The sequence below is a fragment of the Sminthopsis crassicaudata genome, chromosome 4 (genome assembly GCF_048593235.1).
Source record: "Sminthopsis crassicaudata isolate SCR6 chromosome 4, ASM4859323v1, whole genome shotgun sequence".
In the NCBI taxonomy this organism is placed as follows: Eukaryota; Metazoa; Chordata; class Mammalia; order Dasyuromorphia; family Dasyuridae; genus Sminthopsis; species Sminthopsis crassicaudata.
In genome coordinates this window covers 11,023,487-11,046,289 of record NC_133620.1, presented here as the reverse complement: position 1 = coordinate 11,046,289, position 22,803 = coordinate 11,023,487, and the positions used below count along the sequence as shown (strand labels likewise).

General features: G+C 41.6%; 1 long non-coding RNA gene across 2 annotated transcripts; it reads right to left on the bottom strand.

The window, feature by feature from the left end:
• Positions 1-17,070: 17,070 nt before the first annotated feature.
• LOC141541535 (uncharacterized) lies at positions 17,071-22,213 on the bottom strand. 2 transcript variants are annotated; one of them, XR_012481833.1, is made up of 4 exons: positions 18,964-22,213; positions 18,713-18,870; positions 18,511-18,555; positions 17,071-17,356 (listed from the first exon to the last, which is right to left on the bottom strand). It is a non-coding gene; the product is annotated as an uncharacterized LOC141541535 (long non-coding RNA). The 2 variants fall into 2 exon arrangements; XR_012481832.1 differs by having other exon boundaries at positions 18,713-22,213.
• Positions 22,214-22,803: the final 590 nt, after the last annotated feature.

Sequence of the window (22,803 nt, the reverse complement as noted above, 5' to 3'; positions counted from 1 at the left end):
AGGAGGACCCGAGTTCAAATGTGGTCTCAGACACTTAACACTTCCTAGTGGTGTGACCCTGGGCAATTCACTTAACCCCTAAAGGAAAAAGGGAAAAAAAATGGTATTATTTAAGAAAATAATCCTGTTAATCTGGGCAATCTATATTTCTGTAAGTATTCATCCATTTCATTTAGATTATCAGATTTATTGGCATACAGATGAGCAAAATAGCTTCTAATTATTGCTCTAATTTCCTTTTCATTGCTGGAAAGTTTACCCCTTTCATTTTTGATACTAGTAATTGATTTTCTGCTTTCATTTTTATAATCAAATTAACAGATTTTGCTATTTTTTCATAAAACCAAATATTAGTTTGCTTATTGTTCAATAGTTTTCTTACTTTCAATTTTATTAATTTCCCCTTTCATTTTCAGAATTTCAAATTTGATATTATTTAGGGATTTTTAATTTGTTCTTTTTCTGGCTTTTTAAATTGCAAGCCCAAGTCATTGATCTTTTCTTTCTCTATTTTATTCAAGTAAGCATCTAGAGATATAGAATTTCCCCTAATAACTACATTGGCTGCATCCCATAAATTTTGGTATGTTATCTCAGCATTGTCATTCTCTTGGATGAAATTGATTGTTTCCATGATTTGTTGTTTCACCCAATTGTTTTTTAGGATGAGATTATTTAATTCCAATTAATTTTTGGTCTGTTTTTCCCTGGTCCTTTGTTACATATAATTTTTATTGCATCATGAGCTGAAAAATATGCATTTACTATTTCTGTCTTTCTGCATTTGATTTTGAGGGTTTTATGCCCTAGTAAATTCACAATCAATGTTTGTGTAGGTTCCGTGTACCACTGAGGAAAAAAGTATATTTTTTCTGTCTCCATTCAGTTTTCTCCAAAGGTCTATCATACCTAACTACTAAAACTTTATTTTCCTTGAAAGAGACTTTTGAGATATCTAATTTAGCCCCACATTTTACAGATGAAGAGAAGTAGACCTGGGGAGACAAAGTACTCAGATCACTAAACCACAATTTGAAGCCAGGTCTTTTAAGGCCAAATCTTTTTTTTTTCCTGAGGCTAGGGTTAAGTGACTTGCCCAGGGTCACACAGCCAGGAAGTGTTAAGTGTCTGAGACCAGATTTGAACTCGGGTCCTCCTGAATTCAAGGCTGGTGCTCTATCCACTGCACCACCTAGCGGCCCCTCTTAAAGCCAAATCCAATGCTCTTTCCACAATACTACACTTCTATGGAGATGAAGAGAAATTAATAAAACAATTACGTTGTGAGAGGTAGATATTTTTGGTACTGGCTGGCCATGTGACCTTGAGCAAACTATTTAACCTCTCAAAGTCACAGTTTTCCCATCTTTAAAATGCATGTTTATGCTTGCACTGTAATAATCACTCACTTTTCTCTAACATTTTGGTTTCTTCACATATTCTGTGAGGCATATGACATAAGTGCTATTATCCCCATTTTAGAGATGAGCAAGTTGGAGCTCTGAAATTTTAAGTGGTTTGCTCCAGACCATATCGTTAGCCAATGTCAGTGCCAATTTTGGAGCCCAGGACCTAGGCTCTTTCCACTGCATGGCCAATTTAGTGCCTATCCCCCTCATTTTACCCGTGACTATTGTCTTTTTTTTTTTGCTATCTCTTGTATGAGGGCATGTTGAGTTTCCTCCAATATCCTACAAGCTCCGAAGAGAAAAGAGTCATGGCTTATCCCATGATTCCTACTTGATCAATGAATGGACCTTAGGATAATCAAAATCCCCAGGTTACTTTGCTAATGTTCTGTTCCATTCTCTGTAAAATGGGGTAGTGGTGGTAGGGATAAAGAATTTCATAATCCAAATAAACAGTTATTAGGTTGATACTTAGACATAGTGAATATGTTAGAAAGAACACTAGATTTGAAGCGAATTTCTCTTCAGTTACCTCCATGTTCTCTGTGAGTCTCAGTTTGCTCATCTGTAAGGTGAGGACATTGGACTAGTTAAGCTCTAAGGTTCCTCTTACTCTCAGAGACCTAATGGGGGAGACAGCATGTAAACACATGAGCCATGTTCCGGCTGTGTGTCTCAGCACATGTAGCAGCCTCACAGGGGAAGACTCATGGGATGTGGGGAGACCCCACATTTAAACTGTCTGGAAAAAAGTCAGGGAAGGCAGGAGTCAGAGTGAGAAGGGAGAGCATCCCAGACATGAGTGAAAGCCAGTGAAAACACAGAATGAAGAACATTGTGTACAACATGCAGCAAGCAAGCCAATGTCTTTATCTAGTGGGAGGGGGAGTAAATATACAGGAAAGGTAGAAAGGGACTGCCTTAGAAAGGCCTTTATTTGTTTATCGTTATTTAATTTTAATATTTGAAAAGTGCTTTAATATTTGCAAAACGCTTTGACAAATATCTCTTCTTGTAAAACGACTGAGATGTAGGTGCTTTAATTGCATTTTATAGAGAGGGGAACTGGAGGCAAACAAGTTAATTGTCTTGTTCAAAGTCACCCAACTAGTAAGTGGGTGAGCAGGATTTGAACTGCATCACCTGCTTCCCCAGGGACCAGATGGTCTAGGCAACCCAGCATTTTTGCCTTCTTCAAAGTTGGGTGGAGAAATATTTGTATTTTTAAGCTCACTATTTCTTTGAAGCAAATATTCCATTGAAAAAGCTGATTAACATTAAATGACTAAAAAGAATTGGGCAACTAGTTACTGTCTGCTAACAGCGGGAACAGAGGAACTGTGTAGGGGGCTCAACTTGAAATCGATAGAGAGATATCAAAAAATCCATAAGGCAATCTAGAACCTTTAGGGGAGATGTAGCAATCTGTCTCTGGAAGGAGCCAAACAGAAGATTAAAAAAATTTGATCCTATGTATACATATATTGTATTTAACATATACTTTAACATTTGTAATATATATGGGCCTACTTGCCATCTAGGGGAAGGGGTGCAGGGAAGGAAGGGAAAAGTTGGAACAGAAGGTTTTACAAGGGTCAATGTTGAAAAATTACCCATGCAGATGTCCTGTAAATAAAAAGCTATAATTAAAAAAAGAAAGAAAAAATTGATCCTGAAGGTAATAGGGAGCTACTGAAGTTGAAGGGAGGGTGTGTATCATGCAGATAGGCACTTCAGGAAAGTCATTTCAGCAGCTGGATGGAGGAGAGATTAAAATGGGGAGAGACTTGAGACAGGAAGACCAACCAGAAGGTTATTTATACCAGGAGGTGAGAGCCTGCACTAGGTATTTGGTGGTTATGAGTGGGAAGAAAGGGGCTAATAGAGGAGAGATCTGACAATTTGTTGGCCATATGGGTTAAAAGAGAATAAAGGGTTAAGGGCACTACCTTGGCTGCCAGTCTGGGAGGAGAGTGGTGCTCTCAATTGTCTTAGGAAAATTGGAAAAGGGGAGGTGATGGTGGAGGGAATACGAACATGATTTCTAATGACTCCTTGTCTTCTAAAATGTTCTGGGTCTCTCTGATTCAAGGAACAATATCAACAAGTTGCTCAGCCACATTTGTCCCATCCTATCCCCTTCTTCCCAAGGAACATCCACTGCCCTTGTTCCCTGGGAAGCCCTATGCTCAGCACCCTGGTTTATGGCAGCGTGGACTCAGGGGGAGTGACGGGATCTGTGGGTCCGCAGAGATTGGCCTCCCGCTTACAGGAGCAGCTCAAGACAGATCTGCTGTTCACCACCACAGTCTGTGGAAGCTCTGACTAGGGGATCCTGAGTGTGGCCTTTAAATACAGCTGTGTTCGGAGAGGCTGAGCAGAGAAAGGCGCCCTTCCTTCAGCCTGATCTGTCCCCAGGACCTTTGTCTAGGAGCCTTATTGCTGGAAGTTGCTTAATCTACCCTTGGATTGATTGATCGAGCCCTTGCCCACCCCCAAACAACGCTCCGTAGTTCCTTAGAGTCTAGCACAGTTCCTGGCACATAGTAGGTGTTATTAATATTCATCGATTGATTGGTAAAAGATACTTGACAGATGTCAGCCAGCCAATGAGCATTTACTAAATACATTGCCGATACGGCACTAACTGCTGGAGAGAGGGAACGTTTCTGTGCTCAGGAAGCTCCCATTCTGACAGAATATGTGTTAAATGAATACAAGGTGGTGGAGGAGGGCGCAGAAACTGGCAGGAGGGAGAAAGGCTTCGTGTGCAAGGGGAACCAGAGATGCTGGTGAAGGAGAGGAGGAGGCACTTTCCAGGCACAGAGATTCGGAACGGAGTGGGATGTGTCTGTGTGGGGGTGTGTATGTCTCTCTGTGTGTCTGGTACATGTAAGTGTGCGTACAGGTGTCTCTGTGTGTATAACTATAAGTGGCCCAATATAGATGCCTGGCTGGGAGAGTGGGAAGGGAAGCCACGGCTAAAAAGCTAGGGCATAAAGAGCTTTCCTCTACAAGCAGAAGAGTTTCTATTTGGTCCTGAAGGCCACATGAAGTCCCTGGACTTTTTTGAAGGGGGAGCTTAATTGTTTGGCTCATTCCGCTTTTCTCTCTATAATTCTTAGTGTCCCTATCACTGTCATTACTGTAACCACCCGGCCTTCTCCTTCCCTGCCGCCTTTTCTGGATCCCACCTCCCAATTGTGAGGTGTCTGTACTCAAACCTGCCAGGTTGGAGTCGTCCAGTTTCTCAGCTGCAGGGTCCTGTCCCCTTCTCTTACCTGGGACTTCAGAGGTGAGAAATCCATCTGATCTACTTAATACAGACCCCAAGATCCCACAGGTCATCAAACATCTGGCCCTTATCAGCTTCTGGAGCTGCCTCAATAGATGGAACAGTGATGCTTTATTGAACTTGGGCCAGGGGGCAGGAGATTGACAGCACAATGCACCCACTTTTGGGGTGCAGCATCTTTACTAATCTTATCCCCTAGCTCTGAGTTCTCTCCTTCCTTACCAAAATACCACCTATTGAACCCGGGCAAAGGGGCAGAAGATTAACCTCACAATGCACCCACTTTTGGGGTGTGTAGCTTCTTTGCTAATCTTATCCCCTAGCTCCGAGTTCTAGTTCCTTCCCTACCAAAACACCACCTATTGAACTTGGGCAAGGGGGCAGGAGATTGACAGCACAATGCACCCAGTTTTGGGGTGCAGCATCTTTGCTAATCTTATCCCCTAGTTCTGAGTTCTCTCCTTCCCCACCAAAAGCGACCTTGTATCTAATTTGTATATACTATATATATACATAGATCTAGTCTATCTATCTATAGATATGTATATATCTATAAAGAGATAGATAGATAGATAGATAGATAAATAGATAGATAGATAGATAGATAGATAGATAGATAGATAGATAGATAGATAGTTTTTCCTGTTACTCTGTAAGCTCCTTGAGGGGAGGGAATGTTCATTTTATTTTTATATCTCTAGAACCCATGATAGTGTCCAGCACACACAGCTGGTGCATAATAAATGCTTGTTGATTGACAGGATGAATACCCTGCTGCCCTAGCCTTTTATGGCCACCCTAAAATCTCCAGTTAAGTACTCTCTCTTGTGTGGAGTGGACTAAGTAGTGCCAGTATTGATTGGCTCACCGGATTCTGCTAATAAGCTCCTTTTTGCCTAGCACGGAATACCAATAATTATCGTAAGCTTTCAACTGAATATTTCGGCAGTACCGATTCAAGTTAAGATGTCAGGCTTTGAGGGAAACTTTTCAAGCTCTACACCCTCAGTTACTACAGGGAAAATGTATCAGAATATATAGCAAGAAGGTGCTCCTTCTGATGAGACTCGTGAGGTATTATGTGATTTTAAAAAATTAAACCCCCAAATAAATTATTCATTTCTGCTAGAAATAAAACTTCAGATACTGTCATAAGGCAGGCATGAATCCTCCCACTTTGGCAAGTATCAGCATCAGGTGAAGGGCTTTGTTGGAGGATAATGAACAAAGAAAAGGACAAATGGCTTAGCAAATTCAGAGCGGGGTGGGGGGGGCTGGAAACCATCGAATGAACCTAAATATTCATGAAGACGCATGGTGGGGGGAAGCAGGGAGAATTGGTTTGGTTTATCAGCAGCATCGTAATTGGTCTCCCTGCATCTCATTTCTCCCAAGCCATCTTTTGTGCATTTGCTGAAGTGATTTGCCTAAAACTCAGATGGGCTAAGTCATTGTTTCATTGCTCAAGAAACATCAGGGGATCCCTATTACCTAGGATAATATATAAATCCCTCTGCTTGGCATTTAAAGCCCTTAACAATCTGGCTGTATGTAGGGGGTGGGGTCTAAGAACTTGATTTTGTTTTATCCATATTGAAAACTGTATTTTACTAAAATAGATCTCGTTTGTAATCCTCTGCATGCAGCTGTGTGTATTTAAAGGAGTTATTCTGAGAAGAAAACTAATGGTTTCACCAGCCTGTCCAAAGGGCTCCATGGCACCCCTAAAGTTCCGAAGTTATCCCCTAATTCGCCAGTTTGGAGTCACCTTATTTCCTCTGTGTCCTCGATGGCTCCATCCAGACTGTCCTGCCTTTGGCTGCTGTGTCCCTTGCCTCAGGTGCTCTTCTCCCTCACCTCTGCCTTTTAGAAGCTCAAGCTCTTTTTAAGGCTTCTTGCCTTAGATGCCTCAAGAGCCCTTTCTGCACCCTGCCTCCCCCCATTGTTATTACTTCAATTATATTTCAGTTTTTTTGTGGGTGCACACACTGTACCACAGCAGAAAGCAGGCTCCCTGAGGGCACACCTGTACTGCTGGTTCTACTCCCACCTAGAATGAGTGCTCCGTAAGGACTGGGGAAGTGAAGTTTTGGCCTTTCTTTGTATCCCCATCCATAGCAGTATGTCTGGAATACAGTAAGTGTTTAATAAATGCTTAATTGACAAAACACATACACTGTTTTGCAAACCTTGCTGCACTACGTAAATATGAATTCTTGTTGGATTGACTTTTTCCTTGGCTTTTGCCTTTTCCTTGGCTCATGAAGGGGAGCTGGGCCCAGAGTTCTTAAATCATTTTTAGGGGCCTGAATGGCTTTGAAAGCACCTCTCAAATCGCTCTCCTTTCCCCCCTGCAGCAGCCCCTTGGCAATCCTACACAGGTTAATTAGACCTTGATTCTGTTGGATTTTCTTTCATTCATTCTCCCCTTCTGATCTCTAGGTCAACCTAAAGGGCATTTTCATTAAAGCTTCATGGATCGAAGAGCAAATTCTCTCCTGAGAATACTTTATGGCTTTTTTCTTTTCTGTAATGAGGTTGCCAGCCCAGCGCATTTGTAAATGGGAACCCTCGTCTCCCTTAGAGGGAGCGGACATTGCTGCACCATGCCCGTGTTCACTAACAAACCGTACAGCTGTCTTCACTTAGGGATGCACACACTTCAAAGAGCTCATTTCTGCCAGGAAATCAATAGATCCTCTGTGCCTCCAAGCCCGAACAGAGACTTTTTGACTCTAAAGATGGAAGAACAGACTTTTCAAATCCAAATCCTGTGGCTAAAGATAGGTCAAGAGGAAATTTGTTTTCTTTGGGGTCCAAGTTTGGTAGAGTCCTTTGTGTGCTATTTTGATTCTAAGCCTCTTTGTATGAGACTATGTTGTCTCTTTTGCACATGAGGAAATGAAGGCCAGAGAGATTAGATGCCTTGGTCAAGGTCACCCAATTTGGGGAGGCTTGACTTCAGTCGTGGTCTCCCAATTCTCGGGCCTTTTGTTCTCACTATGACTTTGCCCTATATCAGTGGTCCTCAAACTTTTTAACTAGGGGGCCAGTTCACTGTCCCTCAGACTGTTGGGGGCCGGATTATAGTAAAAACAAAAGCTCACATTCTGTCTCCACCCCTCAGCCCATTTGCCATAACCCAGCGGGCCACATAAACGTCCTCAGCGGGCCACATCTGGCCCATGGGCCGTAGTTTGAGAATCACTGCCCTATATTATTGAGTGTGGCTGTTTAAGGAGAACTAAGGGAGTTTGCTCTATAGTATTGAGTATAGCTCGTTAGGGCAGAACTAAGGCTTGGGAGTTACACAGAAGACACTCAGGGCTCAAGATGAGACTGGATGTCTTAACAAGACAGTTTCACAATAGCCGTCTTGTAAGGTAAGGAGTTTCCTGTCACTTTAGGGATTTGGTTGGAAGTTGGACTGCTTGTTTCTACTGGGCCTGTCTCCCAAAGAGATCTTAAAGGAGGGAAAGAGACCCACATGTGCAAAAATGTTTGTGGCAGCCCAGCTTGTAGTGGCCAGAAACTAGAAACTGAATGGATGCCCATCAGCTGGGGGATGGCTGAATAAATTGTGGTATATACATATTACGAAATATTCTTGTTGTGTAAGAAATGACCAGCAGGATGATTTCAGAAAGGTCTGGAGAGACTTACAGGAACTGTTGCTGAGTGAAATGGGCAGAATCAGGAGATCATTGTGCATGGCAACAAGATTATAGGATGATCAATTCTGATGGATGTATTTCTTTTCAACAAGGAGATGATCCAGGCTGATTCCAATGATCTTGTGATGGAGAGAGCTATCTGCCCCCAGAAAGAGGATCCCCCTGAGTGGGGATCACAACATAACATTCTTACTCTTTTTGTTGTTGTTCGCTTGCTTTTTGTTTTCTTTCTCATTTTTCCTGTTTCCTGTTAATTTTCCTTGTGCAGCAAAATATTGTATAAATAGGTATGTATATATTGGATTTAACATTGATTACTAGCCATCTAGGCAAGGGGAGGGAAAATTGGAACACAAGGTTTTGCAAGGGTTAATATTGAAAAATTATCCATGCATCTCTTTTGAAAATACAAAGCTTTAATTAAAAAAAAAAAAGGAAGTTGGACTCCTTGGATTACTACTGTAGTAGTGTAGAAGGTATTCATATTTCAGGAAATGGTTGGACTAGTTGACTTCTAAAGTCTCTTCCAATCCCGACACTGTAATTCTGTAAAATTATTCCATTCATTAATAAGTGAATGTTTATATTGATTAGCAGTCACAAAACAATTCACAAAAAGCCACAGAATGACAGGGTAGATGGGGAACCCGATCTGGACTTTGTGGTGAACCGATGCTAAAGGCGTAACCTTCCACGCTCCACCATCTCCCACCGTGGACCTTATATGATTCTTTATTTTATATGGCAGAGCTTGGAATCAGGAAGTTCAGTCCCACACATTTGTAGCTGAATGATGGTGGGCAAATCACTAAACCTCCTTCTGCCTCAGTTTCCTCAGCTATAAAATAGAAATAATAACAGCACCTCCCTTCCAGGGTTGTGAGGTTCGAACGAGATAGTATTTGTAAAGCGTTTATCACAGTGCCGGGTACATTATAGGTGCTTGATAAATGCCACGTTCCTTCCTTCTTTGTGCACATTGACCATTTATTGAGCTGCCTTGTGTCTTCTATCTGCATTTGGCACCAACAGTCTGCTATCAGCTCCAAGATCCAAGATCTGGTAAAAGCTGATACTGTTGGGAGACAAGTTCTCCTCCTCTGTTCTCTCTACTCCTCTTTTATCACCCTAGACCATATTCTGTGGCTTGCTAGAGTGAACGCGGAAGGGTGCCTTTAATATAATATGGCCATTCCAAAAAGATTCTCCAGTCACCTCAAAAATACGTACAAAAGTCAGTCCTAGAAGAAAAGTCGCTTGCCCTTGATCTAGACTGTTGAGGTCTTGTGACTTCTGTCTTCTGGACTCCAGAGAAAGGGCAACTTCAAGGATTTCCCATTGATTCCTCTGGTAGCCCGGAAGGAAAATTTTCACTAATAAGAAAGTTTGGTTTATTCATTGATGAGGTTTTGTAGAAGAAATAAGTCAGAAAGTAAGAAATAAATCATTCACATAGGGATGACTCAATTCAACGTGTATTTTAAAATAAAATATCATGATTCAGGTAGTTTCTGCAAGATGTAGGAAAGATTGAGAAAAAATAGAGCCTGCCCTCAAGGAGTTTCCATTCTCCGGGAAAGGTGAGGGTATTTACATTTAGAAGTCTCTTTTTCAGATCAGGCCTAGTGAATCCTGGAGATCAGGCAGGGCTGGGCACCAACCACAATTCTCAAAATGAAACAGCTTTTCTGGGTCTGTCTGTAAGATTCCCTTCCCAGATACTGTGGCAGCAGCCGCTGAGGGACGTTTGTTCTACACAGGCTCTCTGTCAGCCTCCTGACAAATGGTCTCTCTGCTAAGTAGTGAGATTGCCATCCTTTCCCCCATTCCATGTCCCCTGACCTTTGGGAATGGCCTTTAATTCTGTGCAACTTGTTTGGGTCACATTTCACCTTTCATGCTTTGAATGTCAATGACTTTGAAGCCATCTTGGAGCTGGAGAGGGATTATTGGACCAGGTTAGAAAGAGATTGTTTCTATTTGGGTAAGTCGGAGGTTGCCCCGATGGAGTGAGACCAGTGAAAAGATAAGAGAGGAGGGAAAAAGAAGGAAAGCCATAAGAAAAGCTGATGCTTCAAGAGTGAGGGAAGTGAAAAGTCTTTAGTTCCAATGTGAAGAAAGTAAAAGTAAAAGCCAAAATGACTCTATGGAACCCTAGACTGAAATCTAGAAGAAACCTGAGAGGCCATTTTGGCCAATCCCTGCCCTTTATAGGGGCAGGAACTGAGGACTAGGGACCTTAAGGGACTTGCTTAAGATTACATAGGTAGTGTCAAAAATGGAATATGAACCCAGTTTCTCTGACTTCAGAGATATAGCTGTTTCCATTGTACCACATGGAGTCAAGTTGAAAGGCATTGGTTAAGAACCTACTATGTGCCAGATGTTGTTGTAAGCCCTGAGGATACAAAGAAAGGATTTTTTAAAAACTCAATGTTCCTTGGCCCAAATGAAGAGCCCAAATGGTGCTGGATGGATGGAGGAAAAGCAAGAACATTTGTCAATCACATGTACATACAACACACATACACACACATGTTACATTTACATTACAGATTGCATCATTCTGACCATTATGTATTTCTGTGTGCTCATAGGATATGGAGCTTGCTGTAAATTGGTGATTTAGTTGAACATTCTTTGCATCAAAAGGGGAATCACAGAATCTCATACTTGGAAGGAAGTTTCTTGGAACTTTTGCAATTTAACCCATAATTGGAGAAAATAATTCTCTAGAATATACCCAACAAGTAATCAGCCAACCCAACTCAAACCAATAACATTTACCATGGATGTAATACCACTTTCATTCTGTCTGTCTCTTCCTTCCCGCTTCCCAGAAGCATCAGGGCTATGACTCAGTTGGAGGATAGGAAAGGAAATGGTTCCAGGAAGAAATGGCTCCCACTCAGGGGATGCCACAGTAAGGTGAGCAGATGTCAGGTGGCACTGCTTCTCACTGAGGCTAAGCCTCCTCCCCCTGCTCCCATAAGTTTAGGGGGACCCAAAGCCATGAGGAATTCCTGCCAGCCACCAGACAACTGGGGTTAGGGAAAGTATCTAGCATCATGAGCCCCCTTCTTATCAGAACTTGTAAGTTCCATGTTCTTGGAATAGCTGAGATCTAAGGCTAGAGGGTGAGTTTCTTCATCAAAAGCCTGCCTCCCAAAGCTAATTGAGCATCAATTTTTGGTGCTTCCACAAAGTGGCCAAGTCAAACTAAACAACAGATTAAAAATGTCCACTTCTCAGAACTCCTGGGTTCGGATTAGCTCTGAGATGGAAGATTGTCAGGAGTGCAACCGTGGCTATGGGTGAGGAGGTAGATAGCGATAGATATTTTATCCTGTGTTCTTTGTTGGTTTTGTTGTTCTATATGCCTATTTTCTATGGAGAATTAAGTCCATTAGGCCACATCTATGTGTCTAGGGCTCCCTGAAAGATTATCAGTTCAAGGAAGAGGCAGATTTTGTTAGTAAGATGGGAAATTTATAATGGTCTTAATTATATCAAGTCATAAATCCACATATACTTTCATAACAAATCACTATTAGCTAGAATCTCTATAATCTTTTCAGGTTTACAAAGCATTTTTGCATATATGATCTCATTTTATTTTCATAACAATCCTGGGAAGTAAGTGCTATTATCATGAGGAAACTGAGGCTGACAGAGATTGAGCGACATGTCCAGGATTATTCTCTCTCTTTCTGAGGTTGGATTTGAACTTAAGTCCTCCTGACTCCAGGACCAGTGCTTTATTCACTCATCATCTAACTACCCAGATCTGAGTATTTTCCTTAGCAGGATCAGGTAAATACTTATCAGTGCCCCTTGGTGGTTAAATATGGAGGCTTCACCTGAGCTTTTTATTTATTTATTTGTTTGTTTGTTTGTTTATTTGTCTGTTCATTCATTCCTTTACTTATTTATTTACTCATTTATTTATTTATTTGCTTGCTCATTTATTTATTTGTTCATTCATTCATCTATTTGCTTATTTAATTATTCATTCATTTATTTGTTGGTTTATTTGTTTGCTTGTTTATTTATTTGTCTGTTCATTCATTCATTTACTTACTTATTTACTCATTTATTTATTTATTTGCTTGCTTATTTATTTATTTGCTTGCTCATTTATTTATTTGTTCATTCATTCATCTATTTGCTTATTTAATTATTCATTCATTTATTTGTTTGTTTATTTGTTGGTTTATTTAGCACTTCCTGTAATTTCATTCCTTTCTTAAACTCGTTGGTGGTGGACAAGATCAGTAAATGGTTATCACCATTTTGTATCACTACTTTGTAGTTTGATGTACAAAATGTTATGCCAGGCTGTGGGGATCCAGAGACAAAAGGAAAAGGCCCCCAGGGAGTTTCCAATCTACCCTGATCTGTGACCTTGGGAAGGGTCGCAAGGACATCAGTTCTTCCTCAGAGTTGGAAGGAGGTTGGAAGGTATTTAGTCCATTCCATGCCTGCAAAGGGAATCCTTTCTAACACAGCCCCAACAAGGCTCAGGCTTTTCATTGCTTCCTCCAGCAGTCCATTCCCCTTCAGGACGGCCCAAATTAGTAGGGAGTTTTTCTTGACATCAAACCAAATTTGCCCCTTAACAACTTTGACCCTTTGCTTCTAGCCCTGTCTTTTATGGCCAAGCGAGATTAATCCAACCCCTTGGATTGCAGGGAACATCTTCGGAAACACGACTAGTGATTTTGCTGACCTATGGCCAGGTTTGACCAAAAAATAAAAAGCTAGAGAAAAGCATAATGAGATGGGATGGTGCTAATTGGCTCATTCAGTCCTTGAAAGCAGGAAAATTCTTAATTCAGGGGAAAAAAATGCGTTTCGGAAGACGACGCTAAGAATAGTAGTAAGACGTACGTGAGAGGGATGAGGCTGAGAAGGCTCCAATGAAATATTCAGTTACTGCTGGGAACCCAAGCGAGTTTCTTATTAAACTTGCAGAGTTGACATTCTGCCATCCCCCCAAATGAACATCTCCATTTACTGTGACATTGGAAAAGCAAAGTGGTGGCTGCTGCATGAGAAGGTGGCCCGGGAATTCTAATTACAAAGATATATAAGTAACACTTGTTTCCCTCTTCCCAGCCTAATCAGTGAAATGGAACTGTTCAGGAAAAGATGCTGATTTAAATTCTAGCTGTCTCTGCTTCCGTACACAATATGAATGCCAGGGGAGGAAATTTCTTGAGCCGGATGCTTTGGGAGGCTGGGAGGCTGGTTGGCAGGAGGCGCGTGCTGATGGATGGCTTGCCTGGAGTCATGAGGGCCATTTCGGGGTCTGGGCTGTTTTTCCTAATGGTTACATCTTGAATCCAGGAAAGGGCCGAGTCACAGCCTGCTTTGAAAGGGAAGATGGGCTTGCTACCCTCTGAAGGGCAGGTGTTAATGGGACAGTGAGAGATCAGAGCCGGAGGCTGCAGATGAACAGTGTGGGATTTGGGCCCCGCAAATTCCGTTCCAGCGTGACAACAATCCGGCTTTTTGGCAAGGCCGGGGGACTGGTGGTGGGAGCAGAGAGACACAGAAAGGAAGCACTGCGGGGACTCTGGCTCCAGCCAATGCTGACTAGGAGGAATTTATGCAGGAAGTGGGGGTGAAGCTAATACCCAGAAATAAGGAAATATTAGCAATTACATTCACTGTAGCATTTTGTGGCTTGGTGGAAAAAATACTGCATCTGGAGCCAGTGGATCGGGATCCAAATCCTACCTCTGCCACTTGCTATTTTGGGCACGTGCTTCAGCTCTCTCAGTTGTGAAATGAGGATGTCAGACTAGGGTGCCCTTCGGGTCATTCATTCAACAGTCATTTATTCTTGACCTTGGGCTAGGTGTGGATAATGAAAAAAGAAAGATCCAGTCCATATCATCAAAGCCTTTACATTCTACAGGGGTCCCACAATTCTATTCCATATCTTCAAAGCCTTTACATTCTACAGGGGTCCCACCAACTCTACAGCTTTGATTCTAGGCCCTGAATTGAAATCCTGGCACTTCTCCTTAAGACCTGGGTGATCTTGGGCAAGTCACTCAGTCTTCAACCCTCAGTTTCTTTCTAAGATGATTTCTAAGGCTTCTCTCTCGCTCAAAAGTAAGCCCCCAAGTCCGTGACCCCTTGAGACTCCTTGGTCCCAGTTCCTCTTCTGTAGAATAAGGCGGGTGGGCTAGACCTCTGAGTGAGATTTCTTCCAGATGTACCAGCTGATGAAGTAAACCGAGTTAGCGAACCAGGGTCAGAATATAGACGTTATTGAAGAGCTGATGTCAAGGCAGCACGAGGCCCTCAGAGCTGGGACTCGGAATCAGGCAGTGTGCTCATGGGAGGTGACCATGTGACTTGGGCAACTCATCGTCCTTCCCTGCCTGTCAGTTTCTCACCCCTACGTAGGGTGACCCCAAACAAAACTAAAACAAAATCAGATATGTTAAAAAAAAGGGGGGGAACTAAGCTAAAACTGGTCATAGCATGATGTATTAGCAAGAAGTGAATGCTTTCCATAATATATCATATACTAGCCATTTGACATTCCCATCTGTAAAATGGGTATGCTCTGTGTGTGTGTGTGTGTGTGTGTGTGTGTGTGTGTGTGTGTGTGTATGTGTTTGCATGCAGGATTTGAGCTTGGCTTGAGCTGAACTGATTGGGGAGTGACACGTTAAATTACTATGTCAATTGGCCCAGGACCATGCTCTATATTGTGTCCATTCTTCCTTAGATCTACTCACCTTTCTATCGCTTTGATTACCCAGCTCCAATCTCTTTTCCCTGGCCACTGTTCCTCCCCCATTAGAATGTAGGATCTTTGAGGGCAGAAATTGTCTCTCTTGGTTTTATATCTCCAGAATGTTGCACAGTCCCTAGGACATTTTAAGTGCTAAATAAATGCTTTGTTCATTCACTCATTCATTTGTCCATCTGCCCACTCATTCATTCATTTATTCATCCATTCCTGACTCCAAGTCTCTACCTGCCTTTACTTACTTTCTGCGAAGTTCCCGCCCAGCCTGAGATAAGTCACTTGTTCACGCAGGAAGCTTAGCTTTAGGGCTCAGTGTATTGTTGCACGCAGTCCAGAGCCATGGACTTAGAAATCAGGACTTCATTGGAATCCTGGCTCTGTTGGGACAGCAAGGAGGAAATCTAGATGACTCCATTTCCCAGAAGAAGTAAGTAAAAAGTACAAAGCGTGAGAACCTGCTCTTTTTGCCAGCTTTCTGAAGACGTGACTGTATCTGAAACCAAGAGAGAAGGCCCCTTGCTCCCCGTCAGGCCTGTTTGAAGGGCAGAAGCTTGGCCCCCAGTGGCCATAGATCTTTTCCTGCTTTCCCCACAGCCTGAGTGGAACATGAGTCACAGACCCAGATGTTTCCTTGTTGAATCAGTCTGGTTTAGAAGTAGACTCTTTCTATATCTATCTATATCCCCTTTCTTTATCTCTCTCTTTCTGCTTCTTTCTCTTTCTATATCTCTTTTTCTGTCTCTCTCTATCTTTGTTTCTGTCTCTGTCTTTGTCTTTCTATCTCTTTCTGCCTCTCTGTTTATGTCTGTGTATGTGTGTGTGTGTGTGTGTGTGTCTGACTCTGTCTCTCTGTGTGTCTCTCTCTATCTCTATTTCTCTTTATTCTGATTCTGTCTGTCTCTTTCTGATTCTGTCTCTATGTCTCTGCCTCTCTTTTGTCTCTCTGTCTCTGTTTCTCTATTTCTGTCTTTTTCTGTCTCTGTGTCTCTATCTCTATTTCTTTTATTCTGATTCTGTCTCTGTCTCTTACTGATTCTGTCTCTATGTCTCTGCCTCTCTTTTGTCTCTCTGTCTCTCTATTTCTGTCTTTTTCTGTCTCTGTATCTTTATCTCTATTTTTTTATTCTGATTCTGTCTCTCTGATTCTGTATCAGTCTCTTTCTGATTCTGTCTCTATGTCTCTGCCTCTCTTTTGTCTCTCTGTCTCTGTTTCTCTATTTCTATCTTTTTCTGTCTCTGTGTCTCTATCTCTATTTCTTTTATTCTGATTCTGTCTCTCTGATTCTGTCTCTGTGTCTCTTTTTCCTCTCTGTCTCTCTCTATTTCTGTCTTTTTCTGTCTCTGATGTCTCTCTCTGCCCCCCTCTGTCTCTGTCTTTTTCTCTCTGTCTCTCTGTTTTTCTGTCTCTATCTCTCTCTGAATCACAGGTGAGTTTATTATGGCAATTGGGAGTAACTCAGAAAGCTCCCAGATATCCCCATTCCTTGTTGAAAATAAACCAGGAATCCCCAAGCTCTGCAAGTTTCCCAATGCCCACGGATCAGAGGATTCTTAGAGAAATGGTATTTCTGAAGGAATGAGATCTTCAAGTTCAACCAACCTCATTTCACAGATGAAGAAACTGAGGTCCAGAGAGAAGAAGGATCTTGCCTGAGCCTTGAGAGCAAACATTGGTGGAGGCATTTGAACTCATGTCTTCCTGACTCTGAATCTAAGGGCCCAGAAGAAATCTGGAAAGAGCCTCGTGGGAAAATAGACAATTTCAAAAGGCCAATCCGAAGGGAATACACAGTAGCTGAAAGAAGAGGACTGGATAGACAAAGCATTCTGAGCGTGGCTTCGAGGGAAGGCCTGAAAAGGCTCCACAATTTATGTCCTAAAATTCACTTGACATTTAGACAATTACAAAACAAGTTTAACTGGTTGTTTGAATGTTTATTATTGTTTCTAGTAAATCCTTTTTTACAACTTGGGAAACTTTAATGCAGTCTATAAAGGGGTGGATCAGGAAGGGCCCAGCATCGCTGGGAATCGGGGAATAGTGGCAAGTGTGCTGAGTCGAGAAGCAGAAGGCCTGGCGGGGATTTCTGTCCCTCTGTGAGTTGGGCCATTCCCCCAGCTTCATGGCCTTCAGTTCCTCCTTTGTATTGCCAGGAATGTGACTTTATGAGGTCTGGCAGGGGGAGAGCCTGCTGGACCTGTTGGTCTGAAGTCATGGAAGGAAAGCTTCCATTTAATGAGCACTCTGATCTCCCCAACCATTTTAGGAAAGAACCATGTCATTCTTAAAGCCAGACAAAGATAAAGAATGAGTATTATTATTCATTGCCATTTTACAGATTAGGAGACTGAGGTCTGGAAAGATTAATCCGTTTGTGCTGCCTCATGTAGTTGGGAAGTGCTGGAGCGAGAACTCGGGCATTTCAGCATTACATACACAATTGCTTATCCCATCTGGTGTACAGTTATCAATATCCAGGCAGAGGGAGGAACGGAAAGGGCCTTGAACTTAATGTCAGAAGAGCAAAGCCCAGGATCCCTGATTTGGGACGCGTTTGCCCGGTCTTCATGATTCCTGGCTCACTATCCAGTCTTGATCTCATAGGTGGCGGTCCCCACCACTCAAAATTACTTTGTATTCATTTTCTTTGACTTTTCTATTTACTTATCTAGGTACGCGATTGTTTTCTTTGTATGATCAAAGGAGAAAGTCGAACTGTGTAGCCCTCCCTCACTTAAATTCAGTCGGATGCAATGGCATCATTTCCCTGACATCATGGCCCTCTTGGAGAACGACAGCATACAGCATGTGCTTAATAGAAACTTGTTGAATTGGGAAGAGCACTGCTCATTCCTCCCATTGAAGCTGCCATGTTTGTTCCATCTACTTCCCTGGAAGCACATAGAGTTCCCTGGTGGAAGCAACAAGTATCAGCTCACAGAAAACAGTCTGTGAAGCCTAGCCCAGGGCTTTACATCCATTAGCTAATATGTCAGCTCTTCGTGATCCTCTGAAGCTCTTTGTTCTTTTGTTTGCCCTTCTTCCCTTCTTCTATGATACCGGCTTTCTCCTTAGCCCCACTTTGGTTGCCTTACCTGACTTTGCCTTCTGGTCTTTGTATTCACCCAGTCCTGACCCCCGTTCTTCACGTATTCTCTCTCTGGCCAAGCTGGTTTGGACTCCTCACCTTGCTCTGATCATTAAAACTTGCCCGATTCCTTGAAATTAGCTTATCTTCAGAATGCATATTTGGCAGCTGGCAGCACCAACTGCCTGTCTGCACGCCCTGTCTTGCTGTCTCTGTATAGTCACAGGAATAATAAAAGTCCATGTGGCTTGAATATTGTCGGAGCACTTACCTCTTCTGTCAGCGTGAAGAGCTCTCAGCATCCCCTTCTCTCATACTAGCAGCAATGGTAACAAAAATGTAAAACACAAAACAAGAGTAATTACGATTATTAATGATGTTCTCATGGAAATTTGTTTTCTAATGAAAAGACATAGCATTTACATAGCACTTTAGATATTATGAAGGACTTTACAATTGCATTCGAGCCTTACCCTGTGAGGTGAGTGCTATTAGCATCTCCATTTTACAGATGAGGAAATGGAGGCAGAAGTGAAATTATTTGTCCAGAGTCCCATAGCTAATAAGTATCTGAGGCAAGTTTGAGTCTTCATCACTCCAGATCCCACACTCTATCCACTGTGCCACTGACCTTAAATGGACAAGAAAAACAATAGCTTAGAACCGACATAAAACGTGGTATCTTCCACAGAAAGGGTACAGGCCTGTTTTGATTTTTTCTTACATTACATCCATTAGTGTTACTTCTTAATGCAACTGAGTTGTTTTTGAGTCAAACAAGTTGTACCAAAACCATGGATTGATCCTTTGTGCATGGATGACATCAGATTTTAGGTTTCCCCTGAAAAGTACATTAAACAGTTACTTCATGTCATGGACATTTCTCTAATGATCCTAAAATGTCATTTGGAGTGGATTGGAGTAAAATTGGTGATGTATGTCAAGGAAGCGTAGTGACTGATGGCTTTGAGCTTGGGTCATGTGGTCAATTGGACCAACAGATGGAGATAAAAATATGCTGATGATTTCCAGGCAACATTCATCAAACGCAAGAAGGTTGTGAATGTTAGTGCTTGGACGGATCTTCTGATGTCTAAACTGGGCAAGACATTTAGGACATTTTTTTTTTGAGGCTGGGGTTAAGTGACTTGCCCAGGGTCACACAGCTAGGAAGTGTTAAGTGTCTGAGACCAGATTTGAACTCGGGTCCTCCTGAATTCAAGATTGGTGCTCTATCCACTGCACCACCTAGCTGCCCCCATGACATTTAAGAAAATTAAAACTAACACAATGCCAGTCTTAATAGCGATTTCTGGCAAGGTCAAATGGATGACAACCATCTTCAGGGGCTCTTAACTTGAAAAAAAAATTGAAAACTATTTTAATAAAAGTATTTTTATTGTAATTCTAGATATTTTATTTTATATATTTAAGACCATTATCCGGAGAAGAGGTGTATTATCATCCTTAGACTTCCAAAGGATATCTAAGACACATATTAAGAATACCTGCCCTAGAGAGTATTTGATCAAAAACCCATACAATTGTAATGAAAGTCAGGGCTCATTGCCCCAAAGCAGCTAGAGAAAGATGAACAAATACATCCTTGTTTTACAAAAAAGTAAATGGATTAATAGATATTCTTAGAATACATGCTTGGAAAATTTACAGAACTGGGTCCTCACTTTATAAATAAATACATAGTTGTAAAGGGCTGAAACTCTTGGACTTTACACATAGTAAAAATTTATTAATAGTTTGACACCTCTGGATTTAATGAAGGTAATCACAATCTATATCAAATTTATAAAAAGAGTGAGATCCAAAAGGGATGTCAACAGGTGTATCATGGGATACATCTACATGTAGAGCTCAATAGTATTCTATATAATAAGAGACTGTCAAAAAGTAGCTGAGACCAGTTGGTTTATTTACATAAATGGAGTGGTTTCATATGCTAGCCATCTCATATCAGTTTATGGGCCCTAGAAATTGAAAAAAGATTATATCTAAGCTATCTAGATTTATTGACTGAAGTTGATTATACAAAGAAATAGTCAAAATTGTACAACAAATTGTTCCAGTTGAAAAAAACTGTAGTAGATAGAAGATATACTTAGAAAGACATGATCAGATACTTAGAATTTATCTGTAAGGGTCCTTTGGACAACAAATACCTTTCCACAAACACAAACTCCAAAATATCCTGGAAAGTTCAATGAGTGAACAGTACTGGAGTAATGGAGCCTCATCATAGATGGAATTTATTCCCTACAGCAACCCCCAAATAATTTAGCTCCATAACAACTTAAAAACTTAAAAAAATATTAAATACTTCTTACCTCCTAACTGCACAGAATGAAAAAAAAATTAAAGTATAAAGACCTTGAAGAAATAATTGAAATCTTTTGGGAACAAGAAAAAAATACATGGCAACCATAAAGCTTATCTGCCACTGAAATTGTTCCAAATGTGCTTTCAGTGAGCCCTTAGAAGATGAGGTTATATCCCAGTAAGTTTCTTCAGTTACAAAAGCATTTATTTTTTATACACCTATGGGATAATCTAGAGAAGATGAAATATAAAAGAATAATAACAGGAGACTGACTTGTCCTTAGCTTATTTCTTGCTGAAACCCATCCTCCAAATGAGAATGAGATGACACTGATAATAATAATCCTTAAATTTGCAGAGGATTTCATAGTCCAAAGTGCTTCTACATTCATCATCTTGCTTGATATTTATCACTTTGCTAAAGTTTATGTGGGGATTCTCTTAAGGGAAGATTTGTGGTACAGTTCAAAAGAATCAGAAAACTGGATTCGAATCCCTCCTCTGATACTTACTAGCTGTGAAACTTTGGATGAGTCACTATACTTTTTCTTGAACCTTCGTTCCCTCATCTCTTAAAAGACAAAATTGGACTAGAAGGCCTCTGAGATCCCTTCCAACTAAGATTTATTACTTTGTTACTAGATCCCTTTTATACATTAGGTTTAAAACTGTAGGTCTGGATTAGGAGATTGAGGGTATTTGGGGAGGATAAAAGATATTCAAGCTCTTCTGGTTCTTTTGCACTTTTCCCCAGCAGTTAGGAGCAAATGCTGTCAGAGGAAGATTTCCTATCCTGCAGCCAAAAGAGAAGGATAAAACAAAGGTCATTTACAAACTTAACCTGTCTGAAGCCAAGTATCTTGGAATGAAATGGTGAGGGGAGGGGTCTCTCCAGCTGTTGCTGCATATGTGCCTACAGCTGGAAGGCAGGCTCAGGAGATATCCGGAGAGGAAAACTCCAGGCATACCTAGAGAAAGCTCGGCTGCCCCTGTCCATCTCCTCTGCCTGTGCCCCACTCCCCATTCCCTTCTTGGTTCTGTTTTGGCTTTCCCAGAACTTTAATTGATGGAGAGACGAGGTACTTTGGGTGCCTTTCTTACCAAATATTTAATTTGAATTTTTTGATTCTCAGAGCAGAATGTGTGAATTAGTTTAAGAGGCAAATAAGGAGAAAAAACATTTTTTAAAAGAAAGGGGGGGTGGAGTGGCTATTATTCCATGGCTACCTCTGCAAGTTTGTCATACATTCCCTAGAAATGGGGCCTGCAGTTACAGCCGGAGGCTGGGCTCTGTGGAGCCTGCCTCTAAAATTGCCAAAGCTACAACAGCCTTTTGTTATCTCTTTGCTAGGCTCTTATCTCCAGGGGCTGGAGCTGGAGGCAGCTCATTCTGGAACGTCAGCACAGCAAAGGGCCAAACATATCCACACCCAAGCCAGGGTGCCATCAAGCCAGCCGGGCCTAAGTGGACAGCTTAGCTCTTAACTTGGCTGAGCCAGGCTCCAATCCTTGCCATAAACGTATAGGAACTAGGTTAGTTTTCACTCTGGACTTCTGGTCAATGTTTCAGACATGGAGCTGCTTTGTATCTATGAGTAGGATCAATAGGTGACTCCGTGTGTGTGTGTGTGTGTGTGTGTGTGTGTGTGTGTGTGAGAGAGAGAGAGAGAGTGTTCGTGAGTGTGTGTGTGTGTGTGTGTGAGTGTGTGTGTGTGTGTGTGTGTGTGCTTAAAAGGAAAAAAAAAAGCATATCCTTTTGAGGACACAGAAATTGTAAACCAGGGTTTGATTCCACTTTGCTTTCTAAATAAATAAATAAAGCATTGTGTTCTTATTGATAAAGGAATACTTGTACTAGGGAGAGATCAACCAAATGTAATCCTCAATTGAGCAGAGTTTATTTTATGTACTTGTACAACATGTCACAAGAAGAAGGAGCATAAGAAACTTATTTAGTTCAATTTTCCCAAATTTACTTTATTTTTTTTACCTGAGGCAATTGGGGTTATGTGACTTGCCCAGGGTCACACAGCCAGGAAGTGTTAAATGTCTGAGGCTGGATTTGAACTCAGGTCCTCCTGACTTCAGGGCTGATGCTCCATCCACACCAAATTTACTTTTTTCCTGTCTTCCAAAGGATTAGAAATTTAGGTCTCAATAGCACCTTAGAAGTTTTCTCTAGTCTAATTCCCTCCTTTGGAAGCTGATAGTTTCAGGGTTAAGTGACTTG